The sequence below is a fragment of the Monodon monoceros genome, unplaced genomic scaffold (genome assembly GCF_005190385.1).
Source record: "Monodon monoceros isolate NGI ecotype Baffin Bay Population unplaced genomic scaffold, NGI_Narwhal_1 Super_Scaffold_3, whole genome shotgun sequence".
In the NCBI taxonomy this organism is placed as follows: domain Eukaryota; kingdom Metazoa; phylum Chordata; class Mammalia; order Artiodactyla; family Monodontidae; genus Monodon; species Monodon monoceros.
Window position 1 is genome coordinate 61,583,840 of NW_021703780.1, and position 6,839 is coordinate 61,590,678.

At 48.6% G+C, this 6,839-nt stretch overlaps 1 protein-coding gene across 9 annotated transcripts in view; it reads right to left on the reverse strand.

Moving 5' to 3' along the window:
- FYCO1 (FYVE and coiled-coil domain containing 1) overlaps positions 1-6,839 on the reverse strand; it is a 92,691-nt gene that overhangs the window by 77,058 nt on the left and 8,794 nt on the right. For 7 of the 9 annotated variants that reach the window (XM_029242008.1, XM_029242012.1, XM_029242016.1 and 4 more), the window contains exon 1: positions 6,029-6,130. The exons of 1 other annotated variant lie outside the window; for it this stretch is intronic. The gene's annotated coding sequence lies outside the window, so the exon portion shown is untranslated. Of the gene's footprint in view, positions 1-5,790; positions 6,008-6,028; positions 6,131-6,839 lie in introns of those variants that run through there. One more of the 9 variants, XM_029242009.1, reaches the window with a different exon arrangement.

A 6,839-nucleotide genomic window follows, 5' to 3' on the forward strand; every position in this document is an offset into this window, starting at 1 on the left:
ATGGGTGTCCTGCAATTCAATTCAATTCTTTTTCTTTTTGGCCATGCCGCAGTGCTTGCGGGATCTTAGTTCCCCGACCAGGGATTGAACCCGTGCCCTCAGCAGTGAGAGCGCAGAGCCTTAACCATTGGACCACCAGGGAAGTCCCTCAATTCAATTCTAACTCTAACTACCTGAAGCCAGTGCAGACCCCATAGGTTAAAGGCTCAGTCCACAAGACTGCCCTGGCTTCAGACACCAGTCACAGGTCCCAGTACCTGTCACTACCTGTACTTCTGACCAACCAGCTATAAACTGGGGTTCCCAAAATCCCCATCTCAGGTTCTATAATTTGCTAGAACGGCTCACAAAACTTGGGGAAACATTTTACTATAACCGGTTTATTTTAAAGGACACAATTCAGCAACAGTGAAATGGAAGAGATGCAAGATAAGGGGGGGGGGTGGGAGCTTCCATACCCTCAGGGCTCTGCGCCCTCCAGCACTTCAATGTGTTCATCAGCACAGTGTTTCTCAGAATCCTGACATTTGAGGTTCTTATGGAGGTTTCATTACACAGGCATGACTGATTAAATTACTGGCCACTGGCCCTTTACTCCACCTTCAGCCCCTCTCCACTCCCCAGAGGGGTCTAAGGGTGGGGCTGAAAGTCCTCTGGCAACCAGCCCTCAGGCAGAAGCTATCTATCCAGGGGCCCATGAAGAGTCATCTTATTAGCATATGGTTATGCTTATGGTTGAAAGGGTTTTGCTATGAACAACAAAAGACACTCCTATTACTCAGGAAATTCCAAGAGTTTTGGAAGCTCTGTGCCAGGAACCAGGGTAAGAGACCAAATATATATTTCCTATTATATTACGGGAATCACAGACTTCTGGCATGGACCAGTGCGATCCTGACCTCTACAACCCATTGGCAAACTGCTCTCCTAACTCAGGAGACACTCAGAGATTGCTTCTATCCACACCGCCATGGGCTCCAGGACTCCAGCGCCTTGCAAGGCCCCCAAAGTGCAAATCACCTCCATCAACCCAGGGTCCTTGTTGCATGACATTGTGAACACCTCCATCACTGTCTCTAGCAAGCTCTTTCAAATACCGGAGAAATTCATTTTATAAAATTTGGGGGAACACTGGATTCTCTTGCCAACAACTCAAAATTATGTTTAACCTTATCCAGAATGTCTGAAAACATCCAATCTTCTGGTAAAGAGGAAAAGGGACTAAACGTGTTTTTAAAAATTCTTATTTATTACCTGGTACTGTTACCTGGGTTCCTCATCACAGCCTATGTATTATTTTAGAGGTAAAGGATCTTCCCTGACCTCCAAATTCCTCCCATACCTGCCTAGATGTGCCTTAAACAACAGAGACAGCAGTTCAGTCCCAAATTAAGATACAAAGTTCTGGTTCATTCCCTCTCTTTGCTGTAAACTTCTTTACACTATGGTACAAATGACTAATACTCATGATGTTGTCCCCAGACTGGCTCTGGCAGGAGAAACACAGTGCCAGCTGAAATTGGCACTTGCCATCTGCCTCTACAAGGATTAAGCCACTGCAGTCACTGACCTTCAAGACATCCTGAAAGGAGTTCAGGGTGGAGATCAGGAATGAGGCACTCTGTGCTCTGGGAAAAACTGGCAGAACAAGCCTTCCGACAGTTCGATATTTTCAGGAGAAGATTTTACGAGCCTAAATTCTTCCATCTTCTCATATATAGAAAAGCACTCAAATCATTAACAGTGACATTTGTTCCTTGTGACTAGCAGCAAGCCTTGCCAAAATGTGTGATTGACTGCACGTACCCCCTTCACTAAAATCATCTATGATACTGACCTTCCCCCCCTTTACAAAACTTAACCCACGGCTCTCATGTTGTGTTTTTTTTTCAGTTGACAACATCATCTGAGTAGCCACATAAGGAAAGAAGGATCAGAAGGGGAGGAGGAGGTCTGGGGCATAGAAGACAACCCTGCCCTGCCTGCCAAATTTGCCATACTTGCTCCCAACACAATAGCTGAGACATGACCCAGAGAGGGCACCATACAGTCGGCTCCTCCCCGACTCCTGAACAAGCTGGGGCATACAAGTTGTCAATTCCACCCTGACTGGGAAAGAATGTTAACAAGGACAGTTCAGACCAGTCAAAAGCAGAAAGCCTTTCCGAAGAGTCCATTGCCTTGGCCTGGTTCAGCACACCCAACAGCATCTACCTCGTTACCACCTATGGAAAGGGGGCACTTGGCTGGTACCTGCAGCTTTGAAGGCCTGGAGGTCCTGGGGCTCCGTGCTGAAACGGTCGGTGGTCAGGCAGACTGCCCTCACCAGAGCTTCTAGATGGTGCCCAGGAGAGTGCTCGAGAGTTTATGAGAGGCCAGCTCAGAGGCCAAGATTTCAGCACATGTGAACAAAGGCTCATTAGGCGACACAATTATAATTAAAGACCTATAATTAAAGGGCTGACCAACTGCAGGCCTGGGTCATCTCGCCCAAACCACTCCTTGCTTGTAATCTTCTCTTTCTTAAAGGGAATGAAGACTTGAGACTTTGCCATCACTTCTTGAAACTTCTCTTGGCCCCCTCCCTCCCACCAACAATTCCAGGTCTCTTGGTCACTCCCCCTGGAACATACACAAAACTGGCCCCGATTCCAGTCTGCTGACCCAGGAGAGCAGGGTCAAGAGGGACTTGTGGTTGTGCGGTGTTGCTTCTGGGCTTGGAGAAAGCTATCTTTTTTACGAAGGTGGGCAGTTGCTCAGGAAGGAGCCATATATCCACATTTGGGGGTGCAGGGCGGAGGTCTTCTCACTGGCAAGCCCAGAGAAAACATCCAGGAAGCAATGGGCAAGGAAAGTGTCTTCTCTTCTCTCAATCACAGCTGAGTCCTGCCAAGCTGGACCCTATTCAGAATGCAGAATCAGATTCATCTTGTGAAATTTCCATTCCCTATCACATAACAAATAATGCGATAAAGATTATGCCATGATTGGGTGAGACCCATGGTACATGTAGTTCAAAGTATTGACTTCTTCCTACTGTGTGTGTGTGTGTGTGTGTGTGTGTGTGTGTGTGTGTGTTTTCAGATACAGTGTAGAGAGGTTACCCTTTACCTTCCTCCACGGAGGAGGTGTGCAAGGAGAAGAACAGGCATTCTCGGTGGTTAACTTTGGCTGAGGTTTCTAGGCCCCGCTCCTGACCCAGGCTGTAGATGCCCTGGAAAAAGCACCTGGGGCTACAGTTCCTTCCAGCTCCACATTAAGCCACCACCTCTGGTTCAGTTGCCAGCCCACCCTGGACCTCTTACAGGGATCTTCCTCTTGGCCTAGCCCTCTGCAGACTAATGGCTTGCTTGGAATGCTTTTTCCCTTCAGGATTTTCTTCTGGATTCCAAGGGCTCCCCTAACTCGGTTTTCTGCCCCAGGCCAAGGGTGTAGTACCCCAGGCTCCTGAGATGGTTAGTCGGACCTGCCCTTGGGCTCTGAAACCAGCCACACTGCCACAGGACTATAGCCAGACCACAGACACTCCTTAAGTCTGTCCTCCGAAACACACCGACACGCACATCCTCATCCCTGCAAAGAGGATCTGACCCAACTAGAAACAGGCACCTGGTTTCTTTCAAATGCCACAGAGAACAGCAAGGACCACTGGCGGCCACTAAAACCACCAGGCTGACTGGCTCCAAAGTGAGGAAGAGGGAGAAACACCTCCTGCCCAAATCAGCACAGTTCTGTCATCCTCATCTTGTAAAAGCCAGGGAGCCCATGCACTCTGAGGCCGAAGCTCTTATGGGGACAGTACAGTAACACATCTAAAAACAGCATGATAAACAGAGACCCATGGAAACAGTTCAAAACCCACCCTACTGATTGATTTAGGTGTTCAAACAGAGGCTATTAAACCAATCAAAAGCTTAAAAAGAAATCTGGCATTGAGATCACAAATAGGAAATATTGTTTATCTTTTGAGCAACACAATGACATCCATCCACTAGGTGAACAGATGTTCACAAGGCCAAACTCGAATCATCTCTGCTCACAGGTGGCCTCTGGTTAACGAATCTTACCTGCTCTGCTGCCTGGGCTGGCTAGTGAATGTGGCTCCAGACTTTGAGTTCCTATCAGTGATTTTCACCATGACACCACAGCTAGACAATATGCTTCCTCTGCCTCAGGTTTAAAGACACTTTGGTTTTGAGTCACCAAAGCTGTCCTTGGAATCACCAGAAAATGCAGGTTACCCATTAGCCAAGCCGCTCCCCTAAAGGGAAGACGGGGACTGCCATTCTTGAGTGCCTATTGTATGTTCTAGAAGCAGCAACCCACAGTCTCAGTGACCAACATGGGACAAAGTTACCAACTGCTCTGATCTTGTGCTGTTTTGGGTGGTTCCTCTTGTCACAAACATCTGTGGGGGCCATTCCATCCCAGAAGGACCAGGTTAAAAGCATGGCTCCTGAACCCATGCTGGTGTCCCAAAATCAGTCACAAGGAGCAAAGACCATCCAAAGAGTAGCTAGAGGATCGACTCTAAAGCAACACAAAAATAACTGGAGTAAAATATTAACTGTAGAATCTAACAGGTGGGTATACGTTCTCTATACAATTCTTTCAATGATTCTGTATGTTTGTTTTCCCAAATTAAAAACTAAATGAAGCATTACGCAAAGAACACTTTTAACAGAAACAGAAAATCTTTTTCCTAAAGCCTTTTCACGTTCTTTTAATCAAAGAAGGCCCCGTCCCATCACTGAGACAATTAACTCTGATTTCCAGGGTGATTAATAATAATGGCTCATAACTGGTACAGGGCATTCAATAATTTCTGAACAGTAGCTCTCAAGGGAGGGAGGGTCAAGTGGAACCTACTCAACATGGGCCCACTTCAGAGGGGTGGGAGCCACTGAAAGCAAAACCTCAGCGTGACAGCTCTTCCCCAGCTACAATACCCAGCAGCCCGCATTAGGCAGATGGCAGGGGAGTTAAGCTTGCTACAGAGCACAATGCTGGAAGTGGCAGGAGAGCAGTGAGCAGATTAACGCCTGATCCTCTGCCCTCAAAGGGCCCCTGACCCACTTCTCTGTTGGGAAAGGAAACTGCTGTGGTAAGACAGGCAGAGGGGCAGAGAGGCTGTGGCCAACACCGGTAGTTTCAAAGAGTGCTCTATTTTGCTCTGGAGGGGGGCAGCGGATGGAACTGTGAAGAGTGACAAGAGGCATCAGATGACACAAGTGCACTATCTAGGAGCCACGAGGTTAAGGTGTCAACCACACATGCTTTTCTGAGGAAAAGTAAAATTCAGCCCTCCCCTTACACCCTCCGGCCTAGGTTCTTCATATCACGGACCCTAGCCGAAATCCGGTGCAGCCACACCACAATCCAAAAATCCACAGGTGTTTCAGGAACAATCACCTGGGGGCTATCTCGAAACCCTGCACCAGATCACAAGAGACAGTGGGTAAAGAGAATGGGCCATGGCCTGCGGATGGCCCAGGATGAACAAACCGTCCCCTTACGAGAGGGGAGAGACCCGGGCAAAGTTAAGTCTTGGAGTTTTGCAAAGTTAAGGTCTGGGCTGTCCCGGCCCAGCTGAGCCAGGAAATACGCCTCTTCAGGTTATCGGCTTCTTGGACAATGCAAGCAGAAACTCGGGGACCTGTCCCTCCTGTGCTTAAAGACTCCAAGACTTGTTCTGAGACCACACATGTGGGATCCTTGGCCGTCGGGTGTTTTGGAACTGGTGTTTGGGCGGAGGGGGGAGGGGGGCTGTCTGTCTTTCTAACTGCTTACCAGAGGCAGCCTGGGTTCCAGGGTCAGATTCACCGGCCCTAGGTGCTTCCTAGGCCCGCTGGGCAAGGGCAAGGGCATTGGGCAAGGGCTCCGGCGGAGTCTGTGGGACACCCGGCATAAGGGCGGAGGCGGTAAGGGCAACAGGTGACAAGCCGCGCCTGGAGGGAAGTTCTCCGCTCCGGAGACGACAGCAACTAGAGGTGCCCCATGAGTCCGGACGGCCACCCGCAGCACTTACGCGCCCGTGGGTCCACGGCGGGACAGAACCGAAACTTTCTGCTGCCAAGCGGAAGAGTACGAGAGCGCGGCGTAGGCGGCCATGATACGCAGACCCCCTCCGCAGACTGGCGCAGACTACAACTTCCAGCATGCTCCACAGGGCCTCTGTCTACAACTCCCATCGGACCCCACGGACAGAGTGCGGACTACAACTCCCGGCATGCTCCGCAGAGCTGATGCTCACAACGCCCACTGGTTCCATGGCGGCAGCCGGCTTTAAATTAACCCTTGCAATCCCTGGGAGCACGTGTGTCCACAAATCGTATGTCTGGGATCCTGAAAGCAGTGCTGTCCACGTGCGGCTTTTGAGGACTTGAAATGTGACTAGTTTGAGTTGAACTGTACATGTGCTGTAAGTGCAAAATACACCTGAGTTCCAAAAGAATGTAAAATAGCTCATTAACATTTTTATATTGATTCCATGTTGAAATAATATTGTTTTAATATATTGGGCTAAATAAAAAGCATTATACATTGCTGGGCCTAATGGTCTATCTTTTCATCCCCCTTGCTACTTAACACAGGGACCTGCTTAAAATCACTGCTCAAAAACTATGTGTTAATGAATGAACTATCATCACTCCTAACTTCTCCCTACTCTCTGCCCAATTTCTATTTATGTTACATTTTCCATTTATACGTTGTGAAGCACTCTGAGGCTGCACTCAATAGAACAAAATGCACTCATTAGTAATGAATGGTCACAAGAGAGGAGAGGAACAGTACCTGGAAATCTTTCCCCACACAGGAATGACCAGAGGCTGGCCAAC